This window comes from Scyliorhinus canicula, chromosome 16 (assembly GCF_902713615.1).
Source record: "Scyliorhinus canicula chromosome 16, sScyCan1.1, whole genome shotgun sequence".
Lineage (NCBI taxonomy): Eukaryota > Metazoa > Chordata > Chondrichthyes > Carcharhiniformes > Scyliorhinidae > Scyliorhinus > Scyliorhinus canicula.
The window spans coordinates 83517717-83543815 of record NC_052161.1 but is presented as its reverse complement, the minus strand read 5'-3'; the positions used below and the strand labels follow the sequence as shown (position 1 = coordinate 83543815).

Below are 26099 nucleotides of genomic sequence, written 5' to 3'. Positions count from 1 at the left end.
AGCTAACATTTTGAGTCCGATGACTCTGTCAAAGCTGTTTTGACAAAGAGACATCGGACTCGAAACATTCGCTCTTTTCTCTCCCTACAGATGCTGCCAGACTTGCTGAGATATTCCAGCATTTTCCCTTTCGTTTCAGATTCCAGCATCCGCAGTAATTTGCTTTTATTTAGGCTGGGATTAGATGGACTGAATGTTTAGCTACAGGAAGGGGTTATGCTGTAATTAGATAGGCTGAATGTGGGCAGCACTGTGGCTCAGTGGTTAGCATTGCTGTTTATGGCGTTGAGGATTCGGGTTCAATCCCAGCTCCGGATCACTGCCTATGTGGAGTTTGCATATTCTCCCCGCTGTGTGTCTGTCTCAACCTCACAAAGATGTGCAAGGTAGGTCGATTGGCCACGCTACATTGCTTCTAATTCTAAATTCATTTAAAAAAAGAATAGGCTGAATGTTTAGCTGCAGAAGGGGCTAGGCTGGGTTGAATATGCAGCTTCAGGAACTGGCTAGGTTGGGATTAGGAGGTCTGAATGTGCAGTTTCAGGATGGGGCTAGGCTGGGATTAGAAGGGCTGAATGTGCCCCTGCAGGAAGTGAATAGGCTGGAGTTAGATGGTCTAAATGCAGCTGCAGGAAGGGGCGAGGCAGGGATTAGATGGCTGAATGTGCAGCTGCAGGAAGGGGGTAGACTGTAATTAGATGGACTGAATGTGCAACTGCAGGAAAGGGCTAGACTGAAATTGGATGGGCTGAATGTACGGCTGCAGGAAGGGGCTAGACTGTAATTGGATGGGCTGAATGTTACACTGTGTGAAGGAGCTGGACTGAGTGGCCTCTGCCGCTAGCTCACGGTGAAAACTGGGAGAACGATCGAGAAACACCAAAGTGCTGCTGCTTCCCTCTCAGTCCCAGCTCAGACTCTCCCCATTCCTGGCATGCCGTCTCCTTTAAGGCGGCCCACCAATCTGGTGCCCTTGGAGCCCGCAGTTCGCCCTTCAGCCTCAGGTTACTGCAGGACTGGGCGGTGAGGGGGAGGGGGCAGGACTCCGGTTTATATAAACCCGGCAGTTGCTGCAGTTCACTGTCACACAGACAGGACGAGAGGAGGAGACGCAGCCCCTGCCTTGGCCAGGCCTCACACACAGGTAATGTACCAGTGTGGGGGGTACAGACAGACAGACAGAGAGAGAGAGACACACACACACTAAGACACACAAAGACAGACAGACACACACAGGGAGAGAGACAGACAGACACACACAGGGAGAGAGACAGACAGACACACACAGGGAGAGAGAGAGACAGACACACAGGGAGAGAGAGAGAGACACACACACACACACCTGGAGAGAGAGAGAGACAGACAGACACACAGGGAGAGAGAGAGAGAGACAGACAGACACACGGAGAGAGAGACACACACACAAAGACAGACACAGACACACACAGGGAGAGAGAGAGACAGACACACAGGGAGAGAGACAGACAGACACACACACAGGGAGAGAGAGAGAGAGAGACAGACACAGGGAAAGAGAGAGACAGACACACAGGGAGAGAGAGAGAGACAGACACGGGGAGAGAGAGAGACAGACAGACACACGGAGAGAGAGACACACAGGGAAAGAGAGAGACAGACAAAGACAGAGGGAGATAGAGTGAGACATAGAGAGAGCGAGAGATGGAGGGCAGAGAGAGAGAATGTGAGATTGCCTGAGTGACGTAGAGTTGGACAGGATCATACAAAGGTATAGACACAGTGAGACAGCAAGAAAGAGAGACAGTGGGAGAGGCAGAGTGAAATAGAGTCTGAGAGAGAAAGAGAGAGGCAGACAGAGAGACACCAACAGAGAGAGCAAGAGTGACAGATAGAGAGAGAACAAGAGTAACAAACAGATACAGAGATAGAGCGAGAGAAACCGAGGTGCAGAGCGAGAGATGATGAGAGAGACAGTGCAAGAGAGAGACAGACATAAAAAGAGATCAAAAATGACAAGGGTGTGAGAGAGAGAGAGACAGACAGAGCGAGAGATACAGAGAGTGAGTGGGGTGTGTTGATTCCAGGCACCTATGCATATGATCTATCCCCTGACCCCAGATAGGATCTGCTCGCCGACTCCAGATAGGGCCCACCATCCCTAGATAGGATCTTTCTGTTTAATAATAATCTTTATTGTCACAAGTAGGCTTACATTAACACTGCAATGAAGTTACTGTGAAAAGCCCCTAGTTGCCACATTCCGGCACCTGTTCGGGTACACAGAGGGAAAATTCAGAATGTCCAAATTACCTAACAGCACGTCTTTCGGGACTTGTGGGAGGAAACCAGAGGAAACCCACGCAGACACGGGGAGAACGTGCAGACTCCACAAATACAGTGACCCAGCGGGGAATCGAACCTGGGATCCTGGAGCTTACACCCCCAACCCAAGAAAGGATCTTAATCTTTATTGTCACAAGTGGGACAGCACGGTAGCACAATGGGTAGCACAGTTGCTTCACAGCGTCGGTGTGGCGACTAGTGGCTTTTCACAGTAACTTTATTGCAGTATTAATGTAAGCTGACTTGTGATAATAAAGATTATTATTATTATTACATTAACACTGCAATGAAGTTACTGCGAAAAGGCCCTAGTTGCCACATTCTGGCGCCTGTTCGGGTACACAGAGGGAGAATTCAGAATGTCCAAATTATCTAACAGCAAGTCTTTTGGGAGGAAACCGGAGCACCCGGAAGAAACCCAGGCAGACACGGGGAGAACGTGCAGACTCCGCACAGACAGTGACCAAAGCGGGAATCGAACCTGGGACCCTGGTGCTGTGAAGCTACAGTGCTAAACACTGTGCTACCGTGCGGCCTGTGGATCTACCCCCCGAACCCAGAAAAGTCAACCCCCCTCGACCCCAGAGATGATCTGCCCCCCCCACCCCAGAAAGGATTTACCAGCTGACCCCATAAACGATCGACCTCCCGACCCCAGAGATGCCCTACTCCACGACCCTGGAGAGGATCTACTGCCTGATCCCAAAAAGGTTCCACCCCCGACCCCAGAAAGGATCGACCTCCTGACCCCAGAAAGGATTGATGTCCCGACCCCAGAAAGGATCTACTCCACGACCCCGGAGAGGATCAACTCCCCGACCCCGGAGAGGATCAACTCCCCGACCCCGGAGAGGATCAACTCCCCGACCCCGGAGAGGATCAACTCCCCGACCCCGGAGAGGATCAACTCCCCGACCCCGGAGAGGACCAACTCCCCGACCCCAGAGAGGATCAACTCCCCGACCCCAGAGAGGACCAACTCCCCGACCCCAGAGAGGACCAACTCCCCGACCCCAGAGAGGACCAACTCCCCGACCCCAGAGAGGACCAACTCCCCGACCCCAGAGAGGACCAACTCCCCGACCCCAGAGAGGACCTCCTCCCCGACCCCAGAGAGGACCTCCTCCCCGACCCCAGAGAGGACCTCCTCCCCGACCCCAGAGAGGACCTCCTCCCCGACCCCAGAGAGGACCTCCTCCCCGACCCCAGAGAGGACCTCCTCCCCCACCCCAGAGAGGACCTCCTCCCCGACCCCAGAGAGGACCTCCTCCCCGACCCCAGAGAGGACCTCCTCCCCGACCCCAGAGAGGACCTCCTCCCCGACCCCAGAGAGGACCTCCACCCCGACCCCAGAGAGGACCTCCTCCCCGACCCCAGAGAGGACCTCCTCCCCGACCCCAGAGAGGACCTCCTCCCCGACCCCAGAGAGGACCTCCTCCCCGACCCCAGAGAGGACCTCCTCCCCGACCCCAGAGAGGACCTCCTCCCCGACCCCAGAGAGGACCTCCTCCCCGACCCCAGGGAGGACCTCCTCCCCGACCCCAGAGAGGACCTCCTCCCCGACCCCAGGGAGGACCTCCTCCCCGACCCCAGGGAGGACCTCCTCCCCGACCCCAGGGAGGACCTCCTCCCCGACCCCAGGGAGGACCTCCTCCCCGACCCCAGGGAGGACCTCCTCCCCGACCCCAGGGAGGACCTCCTCCCCGACCCCAGGGAGGACCTCCTCCCCGACCCCAGGGAGGACCTCCTCCCCGACCCCAGGGAGGACCTCCTCCCCGACCCCAGAGAGGACCTCCTCCCCGACCCCAGAGAGGACCTCCTCCCCGACCCCAGAGAGGACCTCCTCCCCGACCCCAGAGAGGACCTCCTCCCCGACCCCAGAGAGGACCTCCTCCCCGACCCCAGAGAGGACCTCCTCCCCGACCCCAGAGAGGACCTCCTCCCCGACCCCAGAGAGGACCTCCTCCCCGACCCCAGAGAGGACCTCCTCCCCGACCCCAGAGAGGACCTCCTCCCCGACCCCAGAGAGGACCTCCTCCCCGACCCCAGAGAGGACCTCCTCCCCGACCCCAGAGAGGACCTCCTCCCCGACCCCAGAGAGGACCTCCTCCCCGACCCCAGAGAGGACCTCCTCCCCGACCCCAGAGAGGACCTCCTCCCCGACCCCAGAGAGGACCTCCTCCCCGACCCCAGAGAGGACCTCCTCCCCGACCCCAGAGAGGACCTCCTCCCCGACCCCAGAGAGGACCTCCTCCCCGACCCCAGAGAGGACCTCCTCCCCGACCCCAGAGAGGACCTCCTCCCCGACCTCAGAGAGGACCTCCTCCCCGACCCCAGAGAGGACCTCCTCCCCGACCCCAGAGAGGACCTCCTCCCCGACCCCAGAGAGGACCTCCTCCCCGACCCCAGAGAGGACCTCCTCCCCGACCCCAGAGAGGACCTCCTCCCCGACCCCAGAGAGGACCTCCTCCCCGACCCCAGAGAGGACCTCCTCCCCGACCCCAGAGAGGACCTCCTCCCCGACCCCAGAGAGGACCTCCTCCCCGACCCCAGAGAGGACCTCCTCCCCGACCCCAGAGAGGACCTCCTCCCCGACCCCAGAGAGGACCTCCTCCCCGACCCCAGAGAGGACCTCCTCCCCGACCCCAGAGAGGACCTCCTCCCCGACCCCAGAGAGGACCTCCTCCCCGACCCCAGAGAGGACCTCCTCCCCGACCCCAGAGAGGACCTCCTCCCCGACCCCAGAGAGGACCTCCTCCCCGACCCCAGAGAGGACCTCCTCCCCGACCCCAGAGAGGACCTCCTCCCCGACCCCAGAGAGGACCTCCTCCCCGACCCCAGAGAGGACCTCCTCCCCGACCCCAGAGAGGACCTCCTCCCCGACCCCAGAGAGGACCTCCTCCCCGACCCCAGAGAGGACCTCCTCCCCGACCCCAGAGAGGACCTCCTCCCCGACCCCAGAGAGGACCTCCTCCCCGACCCCAGAGAGGACCTCCTCCCCGACCCCAGAGAGGACCTCCTCCCCGACCCCAGAGAGGACCTCCTCCCCGACCCCAGAGAGGACCTCCTCCCCGACCCCAGAGAGGACCTCCTCCCCGACCCCAGAGAGGACCTCCTCCCCCACCCCAGAGAGGACCTCCTCCCCCACCCCAGAGAGGATCTCCTCCCCCACCCCAGAGAGGATCTCCTCCCCGACCCCAGACAGGGTCCAATCCCCGACCCCAGAAATGATGTGTGTGGATGAGTGAGGTGTGTGTGTGTGGATAAGTGAGGTGTGTGTGTGTGTGTGGATGAGTGAGGTGTGTGTGGATGAGTGAGGTGTGTGTGGATGAGTGAGGTGTGTGTGGATGAGTGAGGTGTGTGTGGATGAGTGAGGTGTGTGTGGGTGAGTGAGGTGTGTGTGGATGAGTGAGGTGTGTGTGTGTGTGTGGATAAGTGAGGTGTGTGTGGATGAGTGAGGTGTGTGTGGATGAGTGAGGTGTGCGGTGTGTGTGTGGATGAGTGAGGTGTGTGTGGATGAGTGAGGTGTGTGTGGATGAGTGAGGTGTGTGTGGATGAGTGAGGTGTGTGTGGATGAGTGAGGTGTGTGTGGATGAGTGAGGTGTGTGTGGATGAGTGAGGTGTGTGTGTGTGTGTATGGATGAGTGAGGTGTGTGTGGATGAGTGAGGTGTGTGTGGATGAGTGAGGTGTGTGTGTGTGTTTGTGTGTTACGGGAGAGGCATTTTCAGAACCCCAAAATGTATCATGGTGTTCAACCAACCTCTCCCTTTAATGTATTGTTGCTTTTGAAGCACACGGCTTGTTCCCTAGGTGTAGTATTACAATTATGGACACGTTTTTAAAACAGGCCTCACGGTAGCATGGTGGTTAGCATCAATGCTTCACAGCTCCAGGGTCCCAGGTTCGATTCCCGGCTGGGTCACTGTCTGTGTGGAGTCTGCACATCCTCCCCGTGTGTGCGTGGGTTTCCTCCGGGTGCTCCGGTTTCCTCCCACAGTCCAAAGATGTGTGGGTTAGGTGGATCGGCCATGCTAAATTGCCCGTAGTGTCCTAAAAAATAAGGTTAAGGGGGGGATTGTTGGGTTACGGGTATACGGGTTACGTGGGTTTAAGTAGGGTGATCATTGCTCGGCACAACATCGAGGGCCGAAGGGCCTGTTCTGTGCTGTACTGTTCTATGTTCTAAGACAATGTTTATTCCATGAATTAACTTAACCTTTTTCAATAAACATTGGATCACTTAACACCCCTTACTTCAAAGATAACCCCGAAAATAATACAACACTAAATAATCCCTCAAAATGTTCCTTCAAACCTCCAAAAGACTTAACACCTTTAAACAGAAACACATCAGGTTAAAGACATTACTATTATGAGTTTAAATCACCGTGCTACCGTGGGGTAGCACGGTAGCATTGTGGATAGCACAATCGCTTCACAGCTCCAAGGTCCCAGGTTCGATTCCGGCTTGGATCACTGTCTGTGCGGAGTCTGCACATCCTCCCCGTGTGTTCGTGGGTTTCCTCCGGGTGCTCCGGTTTCCTCCCACAGTCCAAAGATGTGCAGGTTAGGTGGATTGGCCATGCTAAATTGCCCTTAGTGTCCAAAATTGCCCTTAGTGTTGGGTGGGGTTACTGGGTTATGGGGATAGGGTGGAGGTGTTAACCTTGGTGCTCTTTCCAGGAGCCGGGGCAGACTCGATGGGCCGAATTGCCTCCTTCTGCACTGTAAATTCTATCTATAAATGATTCAGAGATAGTCTTTCCTGGCAGAGATCACAGCAGATCCAGTTTGCTGCAAACACAGACACCCCCAAGCTCTTTTTCTTCATGCAGCTCTCAGCAAACCAGCCAGGCACTTTTCAGCTGCTCTCTCAAACTGAAACTAAAAGCAGAAGTGAGCTCAACTCAGCTACCCCCAGCCTCTGACATCAATTCAGTAATATGAGCTGCTTCATTTCTTAAAGGTACATTGCCCAAACACTCATTTCTTAAAGGTACTCTCACATGACACCTCCCCCCAAGAAAAAAAACCCATCAACTTCACGATGGTTTCATTTTTCACTTTTGCACCATCCACTAAGAAATGTACACAGTAAATATACTTTTTTGTTTCAGAAAATAACAACACATGCAAACAGGCATAATAATAAAGTCCATCTTTCCCGTTCTTCTTCCTCCAACCGAAATCCTTCTCGATTGAAATTCTCTTTGAACAAGAAAGTCAATGCACGATCCATCCATTCCTCTACTCCTTGGCAATTCTCTTTAAAGTTAGCTACTTAGGTTCAATCTGATCACAGAGTCCCTTGCAATTCTCCAATACAGGAGCATCGGATATCACAGATTTCAGGCAGTCACATGTCTGTTGAAAGTCTGCTGTCCATTGAACTTTTTGACGTTTCTTTAGCAAGTCCATCAGTGGAGTAATCGCGCCACAAAACTTTTGCACAAAGGTTCGATCAAATCCATTCATGCTAAGAAATCTCATTATTTCCATTCGCCTTGAGGTAGTAATTAGTAATTGGGGACTCAATAGTCAGGGGCACAGATAGGAGATTTTGTGGGAGCGAGAGAGACTCACGTTTGGTATGTTGCCTCCCAGGTGCAAGGGTACGTGATGTCTCGGATCGTGTTTTCCGGGTCCTTAAGGGGGAGGGGGAGCAGCCCCAAGTCGTAGTCCACATTGGCACTAACGACATAGGTAGGAAAGGGGACAAGGATGTCAGGCAGGCCTTTAGGGAGCTAGGATGGAAGCTCAGAGCGAGAACAAACAGAGTTGTTATCTCTGGGTTGTTGCCCGTGCCACGTGATAGTGAGATGAGGAATAGGGAGAGAGAGCAATTAAACATGTGGCTACAGGGATGGTGCAGGCGGGAGGGATTCAGATTTCTGGATAACTGGGGCTCTTTCTGGGGAAGGTGGGACCTCTATAGACAGGATGGTCTACATCTGAACCTGAGGGGCACCAATATCCTGGGGGGGAGATTTGTTAGTGCTCTTTGGGGGGGTTTAAACTAATTCAGCAGGGGCATGGGAACCTGGATTGTAGTTTTGGGGTACGGGAGATTGAGAGTATAGAGGTCAGGAGCACAGATTTGACTTCGCAGGAGGGTGCCAGTGTTCAGGTAGGTGGTTTGAAGTGTGTCTACTTCAATGCCAGGAGTATACGAAATAAGGTAGGGGAACTGGCAGCATGGGTTGGTACCTGGGACTTCGATGTTGTGGCCATTTCAGAGACATGGATAGAGCAGGGACAGGAATGGTTGTTGCAGGTTCCGGGGTTTAGGTGTTTTAGTAAGCTCAGAGAAGGGGGCAAAAGAGGGGGAGGTGTGGCGCTGCTAGTCAAGGACAGTATTACGGTGGCGGAAAGGATGCTAGATGGGGACTCTTCTTCTGAGGTAGTATGGGCTGAGGTTAGAAACAGGAAAGGAGAGGTCACCCTGTTGGGAGTTTTCTATAGGCCACCTAATAGTTCTAGGGATGTCGAGGAAAGGATGGCGAAGATGATTCTGGAAAAGAGCGAAAGTAACAGGGTAGTTGTTATGGGAGACTTTAACTTTCCAAATATTGACTGGAAAAGACATAGTTCGAGTACATTAGATGGGTCATTCTTTGTACAATGTGTGCAGGAGGGTTTCCTGACACAATATGTTGACAGGCCAACAAGAGGCGAGGCCACATTGGATTTGGTTTTGGGTAATGAACCAGGCCAGGTGTTAGATCTGGAGGTAGGTGAGCACTTTGGAAACAGTGACCACAATTCGGTGACCTTTACGTTAGTGATGGAAAGGGATGAGTATACCCCGCAGGGCAAGAGTTATAGCTGGGGGAAGGGCAATTATGATGCCATTAGACATGACTTAGGATGTGTTGGTTGGAGAAGTAGGCTGCAAGGGTTGGGCACACTGGATATGTGGAGCTTGTTCAAGGAACAGCTATTGCATGTTCTTGATAAGTACGTACCAGTCAGGCAGGGAGGAAGGGGTCGAGCGAGGGAACCGTGGTTTACCAAAGAAGTGGAATCTCTTGTTAAGAGGAAGAAGGAGGCCTATGTGAAGATGAGGCGTGAAGTTTCAGTTGGGGCGCTGGTAGTTACAAGGGAGCGAGGAAGGATCTAAAGAGAGAGCTGAGACGAGCAAGGAGGGGACATGAGAAGTCTTTGGCAGGTAGGATCAAGGAAAACCCAAAAGCTTTCTATAGGTATGTCAGGAATAAAAGAATGACTAGGGTAAGAGTAGGGCCAGTCAAGGACAGTGGTGGGAAGTTGTGTGTGGAGGCTGAGGAGATAAGCGAGATACTAAATGAATACTTTTCGTCAGTATTCACTCAAGAAAAAGATAATATTGTGGAGGAGAATGCTGAGACCCAGGCTATTAGAATAGATGGCATTGAAGTGCGTAGGGAAGAAGTGTTGGCAATTCTGGACAAGGTGAAAATAGATAAGTCCCCGGGGCCGGATGGGATTTATCCTAGGATTCTCTGGGAAGCCAGGGAAGAGATTGCTGAGCCTTTGGCTTTGATTTTTAGGTCATCATTGGCTACAGGAATAGTGCCAGAGGACTGGAGGATAGCAAATGTGGTCCCTTTGTTCAAGAAGGGGAATAGAGATAACCCCGGTAACTATAGGCCGGTGAGCCTAACGTCTGTGGTGGGTAAAGTCTTGGAGAGGATTATAAAAGATACGATTTATAATCATCTAGATAGGAATAATATGATTAGGGACAGTCAGCATGGTTTTGTGAAGGGTAGGTCATGCCTCACAAACCTTATCGAGTTCTTTGAGAAGGTGACTGAACAGGTAGACGAGGGTAGAGCAGTTGATGTGGTGTATATGGATTTCAGTAAAGCGTTTGATAAGGTTCCCCACGGTCGGCTATTGCAGAAAATACGGAGGCTGGGGATTGAGGGTGATTTAGAGATGTGGATCAGAAATTGGCTAGTTGAAAGAAGACAGAGAGTGGTAGTTGATGGGAAATGTTCAGAATGGAGTTCAGTTACGAGTGGCGTACCACAAGGATCTGTTCTGGGGCCGTTGCTGTTTGTCATTTTTATAAATGACCTAGAGGAGGGCGCAGAAGGATGGGTGAGTAAATTTGCAGACGACACTAAAGTCGGTGGAGTTGTAGACAGTGCGGAAGGATGTTGCAGGTTACAGAGGGACATAGATAAGCTGCAGAGCTGGGCTGAGAGGTGGCAAATGGAGTTTAATGTGGAGAAGTGTGAGGTGATTCACTTTGGAAAGAATAACAGAAATGCGGAATATTTGGCTAATGGTAAAATTCTTGGTAGTGTGGATGAGCAGAGGGATCTCGGTGTCCATGTACATAGATCCCTGAAAGTTGCCACCCAGGTTGATAGGGTTGTGAAGAAGGCCTATGGTGTGTTGGCCTTTATTGGTAGAGGGATTGAGTTCCGGAGCCATGAGGTCATGTTGCAGTTGTACAAAACTCTAGTACGGCCGCATTTGGAGTATTGCGTACAGTTCTGGTCGCCTCATTATAAGAAGGACGTGGAAGCTTGAGAACGGGTGCAGAGGAGATTTACCAGGATGTTGCCTGGTATGGAGGGAAAATCTTATGAGGAAAGGCTGATGGACTTGAGGTTGTTTTCGTTAGAGAGAAGAAGGTTAAGAGGTGACTTAATAGAGGCATACAAAATGATCAGAGGGTTAGATAGGGTGGACAGCGAGAGCCTTCTCCCGCGGATGGAGGTGGCTAGCACGAGGGGACATAGCCTTAAATTGAGGGGTAATAGATATAGGACAGAGGTCAGAGGTGGGTTTTTTACGCAAAGAGTGGTGAGGCCATGGAATGCCCTACCTGCAACAGTAGTGAACACGCCAACATTGAGGGCATTTAAAAATTTATTGGATAAGCATATGGATGATAATGGCATAGTGTCGGTTAGATGGCCTTTAGATTTTTTCCATGTCGGTGCAACATCGAGGGCCGAAGGGCCTGTACTGTGCTGTATCGTTCTATGTTCTATGTTCTATGAGGGTATCGGAAACTCCTCCAGGAAAGTGATTCGGGCTTCTCCAAATTCCCTTTTGGCAAGGTTCATCACCAAACCCGGCTCCTAAAGTCAATCGAAGAACTGCATACAATGTTTTAAATGTTCTTTCCACGTCTGGAAGTTGGAAATAAAAGCAGATTGTCCCACTTTTTCAATGCAATCCTTCAAACGTGGAATAGGATAAGAGTCCGTTCTTGTAACTGCATCCACAGTTCTATAGTCCACACACAACCGTTGGGTACCGTCTGGTTTAGGTACCATCACTATAGGTGAGCTCCATTGGCTGCAACCCACTTCAATTATGCCATTTTTCAGCATACTCTCAATCTCTCTGTTAACCTGTGCCAATTTTAAAGGATTAAGTCTAACGCTCCCTGTGATTCTGGATGATACGCAGTTGATTTAAATTGTTTTATTCCTGAGCTATAAATAACTTATTTGAATAACTGAAGTAAAATTTGATCCAAAGATATTGATTCCCACTTTTTGTTTTAGGAAGCGGTCCTACACAATCAATTAGGACCCTCGTAAAAGGTTCCTCAAATGCTGGAATGAGTATTAAGGGCGCTGGTTTTATCACTGCTTGAGGTTTCCCTATCACTTGACAAGTGTGAGATGTTTGACAAAATTTAACTACATCTTTATGTAGTCCAGGCCAATAAAAATGTTTCTGGATTTTAGCTTGAGTTTTCCTGATTCCCAAATGACCTCCCACTGGTACCTCATGTGCAACTCGCAACACCTCCTTTCTATACCCTATCGGCAATACGACTTGATGAACCTCTGCCCACTTTTCATCCACCTGTATATGTACAGGTCTCCATTTTCTCATCAAGACATCACTTTTACGGTAATAACACTGGTATACTCTCAGATTCCCCTTCCGTATATGCTTTCTGATCTTTCCGTTTTATTTCTACATCTTTCTGTTGTAACTCCGCCAATTTTCCTGAACTAAAAATATCCGCCTCATCCTCCACCTGTTCTTGTTCTTTTTCAACCATCTGATCAAAAATCGTTCCTGATAATTGCACTTCAACTTCACCTTCACTCTTTGATTTCTCCTCCTGATTTAACCTGTGACTTTGCGACCGGGTTACTACACAATCCGGAAAAATCCCAGGATATTCGTCCTTCAACCCTTCAGTTGTCTGATTTTCCACTGGCTTATCAACCACAGTAGGCATCACTCCCACCTGCGATCCAGCTACATCATTACCCAAGATAAACTGTATTCCTGGACAAGATAGTTTCTCTATTACTCCTACTACCACGGCACCACTCTTCACTGGACTTTCCAACCTTACCTTATATAATGGAACGCTACTCCTCTCTCCCTGAATTCCACATATCACCACCTTTTCTGACAACATTCTTCCCAAACTAGATAATTTCTCGTCTTTTACCATTAAAGATTGACTCGCCCCTGTATCTCTTAAAATTGTGACTTCTTTACCTGCTCCTCCTGATACACATGAGTACACTTTACCCACACAAGTAAATTCTTTAAAGACATCTGGCACCTTCTTAACAATTATTTCTTGAACAGGCTGTGCAATCATTTCCACCTCCTTCGCTTTCCTTGGGCTTTCCTTTACCACTCCAACAAATCCCACTGTCTTATCCTGTTTCGCCACATCAGCCTTCCCAGTGCTTTTCTTCAACCACCAACACTGTGACTTTACATGGCCTAGTTTATTACAGTGAAAACATTTGAAACTTTTCATCTCTTTTCCACCTTCCTGGATTTCTTTTTTAATCTGAGGTACACTCTCTTTATTGTCTCCCATCAGATCACATTTACCATTACCACTTGAGTACTCGTGTCCCCAGTTTCTATCCCTCACCGGCCGAAACTGATGTCGGAAACCAATCTTTGATTTATGAACTAATTCATAATCATCTGCCATTTCTGCTGCTAATCTCGCAGTTTTAACTCTCTGTTCTTCCACATGAGTTCTCACTACATCAGGAATTTAATTTTTAAACGCCCCCAAAAAGTATAATTTCTCTGAGAGCTTCATACGTTTGGTCTATTTTGGTCTGTGTGTGTGTGGATGCGTGAGGGGTGTGTGTGGATGCGTGAGGGGTGTGTGTGGATGCGTGAGGGGTGTGTGTGGATGCGTGAGGGGTGTGTGTGGATGCGTGACGTGTGTGGATGCGTGACGTGTGTGGATGAGTGACGTGTGTGGATGAGTGACATGTGTGGATGAGTGACGTGTGTGGATGAGTGACGTGTGTGGATGAGTGGTGTGTGTGTGTGTGTGTGGATGAGTGAGGTGTGGATGAGTGAGGTGTGGATGAGTGAGGTGTGGATGAGTGAGGTGTGGATGAGTGAGGTGTGGATGAGTGAGGTGTGGATGTCTGAGGTGTGTGTGTCTGTGTGTGGATGAGTGACGTGTGTGTGTGTGTGTGGATGAGTGAGGTGTGTGGATGAGTGAGGTGTGTGTGTGTGGATGAGTGAGGTGTGTGTGTGTGTGGATGAGTGAGGTGTGTGTGTGTGTGGATGAGTGAGGTGTGTGGATGAGTGAGGTGTGTGTGTGTGGATGAGTGAGGTGTGTGTGTGTGGATGAGTGAGGTGTGTGTGTGTGTGGATGAGTGAGGTGTGTGTGTGTGTGGATGAGTGAGGCGTGTGTGTGTGGATGAGTGAGGCGTGTGTGTGTGGATGAGTGAGGTGTGTGTGTGTGTGGATGAGTGAGGCGTGTGTGTGTGGATGAGTGAGGCGTGTGTGGATGAGTGAGGCGTGTGTGTGTGGATGAGTGAGGTGTGTGTGTGTGTGGATGAGTGAGGCGTGTGTGTGTGGATGAGTGAGGCGTGTGTGGATGAGTGAGGTGTGTGTGTGTGGATGAGTGAGGTGTGTGGATGAGTGAGGTGTGTGTGTGTGTGGATGAGTGAGGTGTGTGTGTGTGTGTATGAGTGAGGTGTGTGTGTGTGTGGATGAGTGAGGTGTGTGTGTGTGGATGAGTGAGGTGTGTGTGTGTGGATGAGTGAGGTGTGTGTGTGTGGATGAGTGAGGTGTGTGTGGATGAGTGAGGTGTGTGTGTGGATGAGTGTGGATGAGTGAGGTGTGTGTGTGGATGAGTGAGGTGTGTGGATAAGTGAGGTGTATGTCTCTGTGTGTGGATGTGTGATGTGTGGATGAGTGAGGTGTGTTGTGTGTGTGTGTGGATGAGTGAGGTGTGTGGATGAGTGAGGTGTATGTCTGTGTGTGTGTGTGGATGTGTGATGTGTGGATGAGTGATATGTGGATGTCAGGTGTGTGTGTGTGTGTGTGGATGAGTGAGGTGTGTCTGTGTGTGTGGATGAGTGAGGTGTGTGTGTGTGTGTGGATGAGTGAGGTGTGTGTGTGTGGATGAGTGAGGTGTGTGTGTGTGGACGAGGGAGGTGTGTGGACGAGGGAGGTGTGTGGACGAGGGAGGTGTGTGGACGAGTGAGGTGTGTGGACGAGTGAGGTGTGTGGACGAGTGAGGTGTGTGGACGAGTGAGGTGTGTGGACGAGTGAGGTGTGTGGACGAGTGAGGTGTGTGGACGAGTGAGGTGTGTGGACGAGTGAGGTGTGTGGACGAGTGAGGTGTGTGGACGAGTGAGGTGTGTGGACGAGTGAGGTGTGTGGACGAGTGAGGTGTGTGGACGAGTGAGGTGTGTGGACGAGTGAGGTGTGTGGATGAGTGAGGTGTATGTCTCTGTGTGTGTGTGGATGTGTGATGTGTGGATGAGTGATATGTGGATGTCAGGTGTGTGTGTGTGTGGATGAGTGAGGTGTGTGTGTGTGTGTGTGTGGATGAGTGAGGTGTGTGTGTGTGGATGAGTGAGGTGTGTGTGTGTGTGGATGAGTGAGGTGTGTGTGTGTGTGGATGAGTGAGGTGTGTGTGTGTGTGGATGAGTGAGGTGTGTGTGTGTGTGGATGAGTGAGGTGTGTGTGTGTGTGGATGAGTGAGATGTGTGTGTGTGTGGATGAGTGAGGTGTGTGTGTGTGGATGAGTGAGGTGTGTGTGTGTGGACGAGTGAGGTGTGTGTGGACGAGTGAGGTGTGTGTGGACGAGTGAGGTGTGTGGACGAGTGAGGTGTGTGGATGAGTGAGGTGTGTGTCTCTGTGTGTGTGTGTGGATGTGTGATGTGTGGATGAGTGATATGTGGATGTCAGGTGTGTGTGTGTGGATGAGTGAGGTGTGTGTGTGTGTGTGTGTGGATGAGTGAGGTGTGTTGTGTGTGTGTGGATGAGTGAGGTGTGTGTGTGTGGATGAGGGAGGTGGGTGGACGAGTGAGGTGGGTGGACGAGTGAGGTGGGTGGACGAGTGAGGTGGGTGGACGAGTGAGGTGTGTGGACGAGTGAGGTGTGTGGACGAGTGAGGTGTGTGGACGAGTGAGGTGTGTGGACGAGTGAGGTGTGTGGACGAGTGAGGTGTGTGGATGAGTGAGATGTATGTCTCTGTGTGTGTGTGTGGATGTGTGATGTGTGGATGAGTGATATGTGGATGTCAGGTGTGTGTGTGTGTGGATGAGTGAGTGTGTGTGTGTGTGGATGAGTGAGTGTGTGTGTGTGTGGATGAGTGAGGTGTGTGTGTATGGATGAGTGAGGTGTGTGTGTGGATGAGTGTGTGGATGAGTGAGGTGTGGATGTCTGAGGTGTGTGTGTCTGTGTGTGGATGAGTGAGGTGTGTGTGTGGATGAGTGAGGTGTGTGTGTGTGGATGAGTGAGGTGTGTGTGTGTGGATGAGTGAGGTGTGTGTGTGTGTGGATGAGTGAGGTGGATGAGTGAGGTGTGTGTGTGGATGAGTGAGGTGTGTGTGTGTGTGGATGAGTGAGGTGTGGATGAGTGAGGTGTGTGTGTGTGGATGAGTGAGGTGTGTGTGTGTGTGGATGAGTGAGGTGTGTGTGGATGAGTGAGGTGTGTGTGTGTGTGGATGAGTGAGGTGTGTGTGTGGATGAGTGAGGTGTGTGTGTGTGGATGAGTGAGGTGTGTGTGTGTGGATGAGTGAGGTGTGTGTGTGGATGAGTGAGGTGTGCGTGTGTGGATGAGTCAGGTGTGCGTGTGCGTGGATGAGTGAGGTGTGTGTGTGTGGATGAGTGAGGTGTGTGTGTGTGGATGAGTGAGGTGTGTGTGTGTGTGGATGAGTGAGGTGTGTGTGTGTGGATGAGTGAGATGTGTGTGTGTGTGTGGATGAGTGAGGTGTGTGTGTGTGGATGAGTGAGGTGTGTGTGTGTGTGTGGATGAGTGAGGTGTGTGTGTGTGGATGAGTGAGGTGTGTGTGTGTGTGGATGAGTGAGGTGTGTGTGTGTGTGGATGAGTGAGGTGTGTGTGTGTGTGGATGAGTGAGGTGTGTGTGTGTGTGTGTGGATGAGTGAGGTGTGTGTGTGTGTGGATGAGTGAAGTGTGTGTGTGTGGATGAGTGAAGTGTGTGTGTGTGGATGAGTGAGGTGTGTGTGTGTGGATGAGTGAGGTGTGTGTGTGTGGATGAGTGAGGTGTGTGTGTGTGGATGAGTGAGGTGTGTGTGTGTGTGGATGAGTGAGGTGTGTGTGTGTGTGGATGAGTGAGGTGTGTGTGTGTGTGTGGATGAGTGAGGTGTGTGTGTGTGGATGAGTGAGGTGTGTGTGTGTGGATGAGTGAGGTGTGTGCGTGTGTGGATGAGTGAGGTGTGTGTGTGTGGATGAGTGAGGTGCGTGTGTGGATGAGTGAGGTGTGTGTGGATGATTGAGGTGTGTGTGTGTCTGGATGAGTGAGGTGTGTGTGTGTGGATGAGTGAGGTGTGTGTGTGTGTGGATGAGTGAGGTGTGTGTGTGTGGATGAGTGAGGTGTGTGTGTGTGGATGAGTGAGGTGTGTGTGTGTGTGGATGAGTGAGGTGTGTGTGTGTGTGGATGAGTGAGGTGTGTGTGTGTGGATGAGTGAGGTGTGTGTGGATCTGTGAGGTGTGTGTGTGTGGATGAGTGAGGTGTGTGGATGAGTGAGGTGTGTGTGTGTGTGTGGATGAGTGAGGTGTGTGTGTGGATGAGTGAGGTGTGTGTGTGTGTGTGTGTGGATGAGCTGTGTGTGTGAGAGAGTCATAGAATAGATTCATAGAATTCCTATCGTGCAGAAGGAGGCCATTAGGCCCATCGAGTCTGCACTGACCGTTCAAATGGGCATTCTACCCATGTCTACCTGGCACACCTGCCCTACCCCTGAAACCCCATAACCTAAACTGCATGTCCCTGGACACTACGGGGCAATTTATTGTGGCCAACTTCACCTATCCCGTACATCTTTGGACTGTGGGAGGAAACCAGAGCACCCGGAGGAAACGCACGCAGACACAGGGAGAATGTGCAGAGTCCACACAGACAGTGACCCTCGGCAGAATTGAACCTGTGTCCCTGGCACTGTGAGGCAGCAGTGCTAGCCACTGTGAGGTGTGTGTATGAGTGAGTTCTGTGTGCGTATGAGAGAAAAGTAAGTCTGTCTGTGTGTGTGTCTGTCTGTGTGTGTGTCTGTCTGTCTGTGTGTCTGTCTGTCTGTGTGTGTGAGCTGTGTGTGCGAGAGAGTGAGCTGTGTGTGTGAAAACGTGAGCTGGAAGATGTCTATATGGACTTCAGTAAGGCCTTTGACAAGGTCCCTCATGGCAGACTGGTACAAAAGATGACGTCACACGGGATCAGGGGTGAGCTGGCAAGGTGGATACAGAACTGGCTAAGTCACAGAAGGCAGAGAGTAGCAATGGAAGGGTGCTTTTCTAATTGGAGGGCTGTGACTAGTGGTGTTCCGCAGGGATCAGTGCTGGGACTGTTGCCGTTTGGAATATATATAAATGATTTGGAGGAAAATGTAACTGGTCTGATTAGTAAGTTTGCAGACGACACAAAGGTTGGTGGAATTGCGGATAGCGATGAGGACTGTCAGAGGATACAGCAGGATTTAGATCGTTTGGAGACGGGTGGAGAGATTGCAGATGGAGTTTAATCCAGACAAATGGGAGGTAATACATTTTGGAAGGTCTAATGCAGGTGGGCAATATGGAGTAAATGGCAGAGCCCCTGAAGAATATTGACAGGCAGAAGACCTGGGTGTACAGGCCACTGAAACTGGCAATGGAGGTGGAGAATGTAGTCAAGAAGGCATACTGGCCTTCATTGGCCAGGGCATTGAGTATAAGAATTAGCAAGTCATGTTGAGCTGTATAGAACCTTAGTTAGGCCACACTTGGGGTATAGTGTTCAATTCTGGTCGCCACACTACCAGAAGGATGTGGAGGCTTTAGAGAGGGTGCAGAAGAGATTTACCAGGATGTTGCCTGGTATGGAGGGCATTAGCTATGATGAGCGGTTGAATAAACTCGGTTTGCTCCCACTGGAATCACGAAGGTTGAGGGGCGACCTGATAGAGGTCTACAAAATTATGAGGGGCATAAACAGAGTGCATTGTCAGAGACATTTTCCTAGGGTAGAGGGGTCAATTATTAGGGGGCATGAGTTTAAGGTGTGAGGGGCAAGGTTTCGAGGAGATGTGCGAGATAAGTTTTGTACACCGAGGGTAGTGGGCGCCTGGAGGAGGTGGTGGAAGCAGGTACGATTGTGACGTTTAAGGGGCATCTTGACAAATACATGAATATACGGGAATGTGCTGAGCGGAGGCACAAAAGGTGGCTCTCCTCTACTCAAAGTAGCCTGCTGGAACAGGGAAGAAAGTATCCGCTCACCCTATCTAACAACATCACAGGAGACAATGCCAAGCAACAGTAGCTCTGGAGGCCGTACCTAAACAAAAAGCAACAGAAACCAGGAGAGGCAAGCGGTTGAGATGGCAGACACATGAGGCCACACCAGAATGAGGGGGATCGCAAACCGCACACTGTTGGGGCTCTCCCTCACCGGAGGGTGGATGGAGGAAGTTCCTCTCCAGGGAGACTGATGGAGCTCAGGGAAGAGATACCGACAGATATCCAGGCTGCGGTCAGGGCGGTGGTCACGGAGGTTCTGGTCACCATGCAGGTGACCCTGGACAAGGCAGAGAGGTGACAGGAGGCCCAGGGGAACACAATTCAGGAACTGGAAATGAAAATGAAAATCGCTTCTTGTCACAGGTAGGCTTCAAATGAAGTTACTGTGAAAAGCCCCTAGTCGCCACATTCTGGTGCCAGTTCGGGGAGGCTGGTACGGGAATTGAACCCACACTGCTGGCCTGCCTTGGTCCGCTTTCAAAGCCAGCGATTTAGCCCAGTGTGCTAAACCAGCCCCTTTTTTAAGCCCCTGAGGCTTAAAAAAGCGTCAACAGATCAGAGTGACCGGATTGCAGCCCTAGAGATGGAGACAGGGAGGTTGGGGGTGACATCGGGAAGTCTAAAGGGAGCAATAGAGAATCGAGAGAACCTGTCACAACACCAGAACTTGAGGATGGTGGCCCCGCCGGACAGAATCGAAGGCAGGGACCCCGTGGCACAGATGTTGGGAAAGATGGTGGGAATGGACAGCTTTTCCAATCCGCCAGAAATAGACTGCATCAACCTGACAGACACTTTGCGTGGGACTGCACTGCCTCACTCTAAACATGGGAGCCAAAATGTAGGATGGAAGGGGCAAGGGCAGCGGAACACAGGGGAAGCTGAGGAGGATAGAAAGAGGGGAAACCAGATAGCAGGTGAAGGGTAGGCTCATAACCGACCCCAGAAGAGGGAGCCACCACACTCGTGGGAAAGCAAGCACCAGGAGGTATGGCGGGGGGGGGGTGCGTGGCAAACTCCCGCAGAGGAGAGAGCACCTGGCAATGGGAGGGAGGGGTACACAACACCAACAGGGGTCAGATAGGATAAATAGGGGAAGGGGAGTAGGGAGGGGGACAATAATAGGATGGGGAGGGGGAGAATCATTCGGAAAACATAAGGACAAGGGTGGTAAGGGCTCTAGGCTGACTACACCAGGCCACACGTGGTGACATGGAACAAAATGGCACCCCAAACAGCCACTTTGGAGGGCCTGGCCTCAGTGAGTAAGGCAACTGCGGCCATTTTAGATGCCCGCTAACAAAGGGAAACCCCAGAGTTCAGGGGCACATCCACCAGGTAAGCACGGTTGAACCCGCAGGAGGAAGGAGAACAGAAACCCCCCCCCATTAGAATAGTCACCTGGAACGTCAGGGGACTTAACGGCCCAGTGAAAAGTTCCAGAGTCTTCGCCCACCTGAAAAGTATGAAAGCCGACATAGTCTTCCTCCAGGAGACGCACCTGAGAGAGAAGGACGGACTGCGGATAAGGAAGGGCTGGGTGGGACCATTCCTGCTACAGGACGAGCCAGGGGGTGGCCTTACTGTTGAATAATAGGGTGGTGTTTATGTGACCAGGACGGTTATGGAGCAAAGCACTGCACAGGGTCAACTCCACCTCCACATGTGCAAGGCTCAGCCTAATGCAGCTGAAGGTGGTGCACAGAGCCCATTTAACCAGAACTTGAGCAGGTTGGGTAGCAGGGTAGCATGGTGGTTAGCATAAATGCTTCACAGCTCCAGGGTCCCAGGTTCGATTCCCGGCTGGGTCACTGTCTGTGCGGAGTCTGCACGTCCTCCCCGTGTGTGCGTGGGTTTTCTCCGGGTGCTCCGGTTTCCTCCCACAGTCCAAAGATGTGCGGGTTAGGTGGATTGGCCATGCTAAATTGCCCGTAGTGTCCAAAAAAGTAAGGTTAAGGGGGTGGTTGTTGGGTTACGGGTATAGGGTGGATACGTGGGTTTGAGTAGGGTGATCATGGCTCGGCACAACATCGAGGGCCGAAGGGCCTGTTCTGTGCTGTACTGTTCTATGTTCTTCCCGGAGGATGAATGTGAACGATGCCAGGGAGGCCCGGCCAACCAGGCCCACATGTTCTGGGCCTGCCCCAGACTGGTCAGGCTCTGGACAGCCATCTTCGAGGTGATGTCCAAGGTTGTGGGGATGAGAGTGGAGCCGTGCCCGAAAGTCTTCAAAACAGCCAGAACTCTTCATGGGGAGGGAGGGCGACACCCTTGTCATTATTTCCCTAATCGCCCGCCGGAGAATCCTGCTCAGCTGGCTGTCAACCGCACCACCCAAAGCCGCAGACTGGCTGTCCAACCTGTCGGAATCTTTCCCAACTGGAGAAAATCAAATTCACCATCCAGGGGTCGGAAGAGGGCTTTCACATGCTATGGGGGGATCATTCACCAACCTGTTCCAGGACCTGTTTGCAGTCAACAGCCAGGTGGAGGGGGGACCCACAGAGGGCCCACAGACACAAAGAGGTAGGGGGTAGTCATTCCCACTCCACACTATATAAATATTTCCCACTTTCCCTGTCTGTTAGCTTTGACAAAGAGTCATCGGACTCGAAATGTTAGCTCTTTTCTCTCCCTACAGATGCTGCCAGACTTGCTGAGATTTTCCAGCATTTTCCCTTTCGTTTCAGATTCCAGCATCTGCAGTAATTTGCTTTTATCCAGGTAGGGGGTGGGAATAGATGGGGGAGGGGAGGGGGGGGGGGAAGAGGGAAGGAACAAGGAGACAGAGAACCCAACTACACCCCACACTGGGAGCCATCCCCTCCGGACCGAATGCTTGCAAACCGGAACAACCAAATACGAGCAACTTTACATCAGGTCACACACGTACCATCACGCCAGCCGAATAGGTTCAGAATTGAGAAAACGAATAACGAAAACACACCAGATACCAAGAAGGGGAGGGAGACTTGGGCAATAGGGAGAGTTGGGTTAGGAGGCCAACTCAAAAGCTGGGCACTTGTAAAATGCGGATTGTTACTGATGTCTGTAGTCTTTGCGTATGTTCACTTTCATCCTTGTTATGTGCAAAAAGAAAAAGCCCAAATAAAATCATTTAAATAAAATAGGATGGGAATAGAGGAATACGGACCCTGGACGTGTAGAAGGTTTTACGTTAGACAGGCAGCATGGTTGGTGCAGGCTTGGAGTGCCGAAGGGCCTGTTCCTGTGCTGTACTTTTCTTTGTTCTTTGTATGTGAGCTGTGTGTGTGTGTGAGCGAGCTGTGTGTGTGTGTGTGTGAGCAAGCTGTGTGTGTGTGAGCGAGCTGTGAGTGTGTGTGTGTGAGCGAGCTGTGAGTGTGTGAGCGAGCTGTGAGTGTGTGAGCGAGCTGTGAGTGTGTGAGCGAGCTGTGAGTGTGTGAGCGAGCTGTGAGTGTGTGAGCGAGCTGTGAGTGTGTGAGCGAGCTGTGAGTGTGTGAGCGAGCTGTGAGTGTGTGAGCGAGCTGTGAGTGTGTGTGAGCGAGCTGTGTGTGTGTGAGCGAGCTGTGAGTGTGTGAGCGAGCTGTGTGTGTGTGAGCGAGCTGTGAGTGTGTGTGTGAGAGAGCTGTGTGTGTGTGTGTGAGCAAGCTGTGTGTGTGTGTGTGAGCAAGCTGTGTGTGTGTGTGTGTGAGAGAGCTGTGTGTGTGTGTGTGTGAGAGAGCTGTGTGTGTGTGTGAGCGAGCTGTGTGTGTGTGTGAGAGCTGTGTGTGTGTGTGTGAGAGAGCTGTGTGTGTGTGTGTGAGAGAGCTGTGTGTGTGTGTGTGAGAGAGCTGTGTGTGTGTGTGTGTGAGAGAGCTGTGTGTGTGTGTGAGCGAGCTGTGTGTGTGTGAGCGAGCTGTGAGTGTGTGTGTGAGCTGTGAGTGTGTGTGTGAGCGAGCTGTGTGTGTGTGTGAGCTGAGTTGTGGCACGTTGTGTGAGTGGAGGTGCCAGGCTGCACTACCACCCTGTGTGTGTGAGGTTGAAGTGCCGCCCGCACTGCCTCCCTCCAGTGAGTGAGTTGCTGTGAGGATGAATTGATGTTGTGTTGAGGTGAATTGAGAGGGGTGCCACACCGCCTCCCTGAGTGAGGGAGAGTTGAGGTGAGGTTGAGTTGGGCGATTTGAGGCGAGGGTAAATTGAGGTGAGGGTGAGTTGAGTGAGGGTAAGGCGAGGTGAGTTGAATGATGATGAGTTGAATGAGGGTGAGTTGAGGTGAATTGAGGGAGGTGCCGGCTGTGATGTTTTGGGGGCTGGATTATGATGTTGAGCTGACGGTATAAAGCTGCGTCTCTCTGGACTCTCATCCCCTTCCTCTCTCTGAATCACAGCACTCAAGGAGCCCGGACTCAGACACTGCAACATGGTGAAGATCGGCATCAACGGGTAAGGAGCAGGGAAATTTCCCCAAACTATTTAAAATAAATAAACTTGTCTCAAGTTCTCCTTAAACCTATCCCCAACTCCGCCCCCCCCCCCCCCCCCTTAAACTTTGCCCCAACGTCTCCCCAAACTTTCTTTCCTCGGAAACTTCACCAGGAGAGATTGTTCAGGAAGCTGGTCCAACTCGCGCTCTCACTTCTTTTCCTTTAGACTGTCTGGGAGTTAGTGTGAAACCTGGCTTTTCCTGGGGATATTTTTGGGGGAAATGGACCCTCTTTTCTCCTCTCCCCCCCCCCCCCCCCCCAAACGTCGCGGGGAATCAGGAAGGAAATGAAGCGGCGAAAGTGTTTGAGAGCAGCCTCGTGTTCAGGCAGCATTTATCAGGTTGAACCACACTCTCTTCTGCCTCTGCCTTCCTTTCTTTCTCTCTCTCTCTGTCTCTGCCTTTCTCTCTCTCTGTCTATGCCTTTCTTTCTCCTCTGTCTCTACCTTTCTCTCTGTCTCTACCTTTCTCTCTGTCTCTGCCTTTCTTTCTCTCTGTCTATGCCTTTCTTTCTCTCTGTCTCTCTCCTCTGTCTCTACCTTTCTCTCTGTCTCTGCCTTTCTTTCTCTCTCCTCTGTCTCTGCCTTTCTCTCTCTCTCTCTCTCTCTCCTCTGTCTCTGCCTTTCTTTCTCTATGCCTTTCTTTCCTCTCTCCTCTGACTCTGCCTTTCTTTCTCTCTCTCCTCTGTCTCTGCCTTTCTTTCTCTTTCTCCTCTGTCTATGCCTTTCTTTCTCTCTCTCGTTCTCTCTCCTCTGTCTATGCCTTTCTTTTTTTCTCCTCTCTCTGCCTTTCTCTCTCTCTCTCTCTGTCTCTGCCTTTCTTTCTCTCTCTCTGTCTCTGCCTTTTTTTCCTCTCTCCTCTGACTCTGCCTATTTTCCTCTCTCCTCTGACTCTGCCTTTCTTTCTCTCTCTCTCCTCTGTCTCTCCCTTTCTTTCTCTCTCTCCTCTGTCTCTGCCTTTCTCTCTCTCTCCTCTGTCTCTGCCTTTCTCTCTCTCTCTCCTCTGTCTCTGCCTTTCTTCCTCTCTCTCTGTCTCTGCCTTTCTCTCTCTGTTCCTCCTGCGGTTTTGCCTTCCTTCCTTGCCCCAGCCATGAACCCTGAGTGAGGGGCATTTCAGGAAGCCTCTGGCGTCACGGCCCCCGCAGCCCCAGCAATTGGCTGGGGGACAGATTTCAGCACCACCCTTCTGTCTGTGCCAGAGTCTACCCCCTGCATGCGCCCGCGTGTGCCCCCTGCGCCCGCTCTCCGTGTCTGTCTCTCTGTGTGTCTCTCCCCTCTGTCTCACGCTACTGTGTCTATCTTTCCCTCTCACTCTGTCTTTCCCTTTGACACTCTTTTTCTGTGTATGTGTCTCTCTTCTCTGTGTGTGTGTCTCTCTCTCTCTCTCTGTGTCTCTCTCTCTGTGTCTCTCGCTCTGTGTCTCTCGCTCTCTGTGTCTGAGCCTCTTGCTCTCTGTGTCTCTCGCTCTGTGTGTGTGTCTCTGTGTGTGTGTGTGTGTCTCTGTGTGTGTGTGTGTCTCTCTCTCTCTCTGTGTCCCTCTGTGTGTGTGTGTCCCTCTGTGTGTGTGTGTCCGTCTCTGTGTGTGTGTGTGTGTGTCTCTCTCTCTCTATGTGTGTATGTCTCTCTCTCTCTCACTCTGTGTGTGTCTCTCTCTCTCTCTCTCTCTGTGGGTGTGTGTCTCTCTCACTCTGTGTCCACTCTGTGTGTTCTCTGACTCACATCCTGGTGTGTTTGTGTAGCTGACTCCCAGCACGTATGTGCCCCGTTTTCCCCTCCCCCTCCTAAGGCACACCTCCAGCCCGGGTCACGGTGAGCATTTGCTCTGTGACACCCAGCACGTCTGGAAGAGGGGAGGCTGGATAAACGTCCCAGCCCCCCACCCATCCCCCTCTGTCCCAGCCCCCCACCCATCCCATCCCTCTCTGTCCCAGCCCCCCACCCAACCCATCCCTCTCTGTCCCAGCCCCCCACCCATCCCCCTCTGTCCCAGCCAAGTACCTCCTCCCCTCCCCCAGCACCTGTCCACCAGTAAACGGGGGGGGGGGGGGGGGGGTGCTGAGCAGCTGGGGAGTGCCTCACACTGACCTCCTGTTGTCCATTGGCCTCACTATGAATAGCCTCCCAGTGTGGCAGCTGTTGGGGGGGGGGGGGGGGGGGGGGAGAGTTGCTACAGTGGTAGAGGAGCCTTAAACCTCCAAAACACTCTCCACTTAACAATCACTCTGACAGATGGTGGCAGCCGGTTTACACATTTAGTTCCCTCCCCAGGTTGGGGAGGGGGTGAATTATCCAGGGTTCCTGCCTCACCGCTGGGTTAGAGGTGATTTAGGAGACTTGTACCCTGCCCCACCTCTCTAATCTGCTCCCAGCACCTTCCAGTCCCCCTCAGGCAATTCCAGTGTCCAGGTTGGAACGGCCATTGTCTTTAAACAGTCCCTCTCCCCGCCCACTCCCCCTCTGCTACAAACTCCCAGGCCCTCGCCTGCAAACTCTCTCTCTCGCCCCCTCTCTCTCTCTCGCCCCCTCTCTCTCTCTCGCCCCCTCTCTCTCTCTCGCCCCCTCTCTCTCTCTCGCCCCCTCTCTCTCTCTCGCCCCCTCTCTCTCTCTCGCCCCCTCTCTCTCT

At 52.1% G+C, this 26099-nt stretch overlaps 1 long non-coding RNA gene across 1 annotated transcript; it reads left to right on the top strand.

Annotated features, from left to right (window-relative positions):
• Positions 1 to 991: 991 nt before the first annotated feature.
• On the top strand, positions 992 to 23437 carry LOC119979264. The gene is made up of 2 exons (XR_005463690.1): positions 992 to 1144; positions 23383 to 23437. It is a non-coding gene; the product is annotated as an uncharacterized LOC119979264 (long non-coding RNA).
• The last annotated feature ends 2662 nt before the right edge of the window (positions 23438 to 26099 follow it).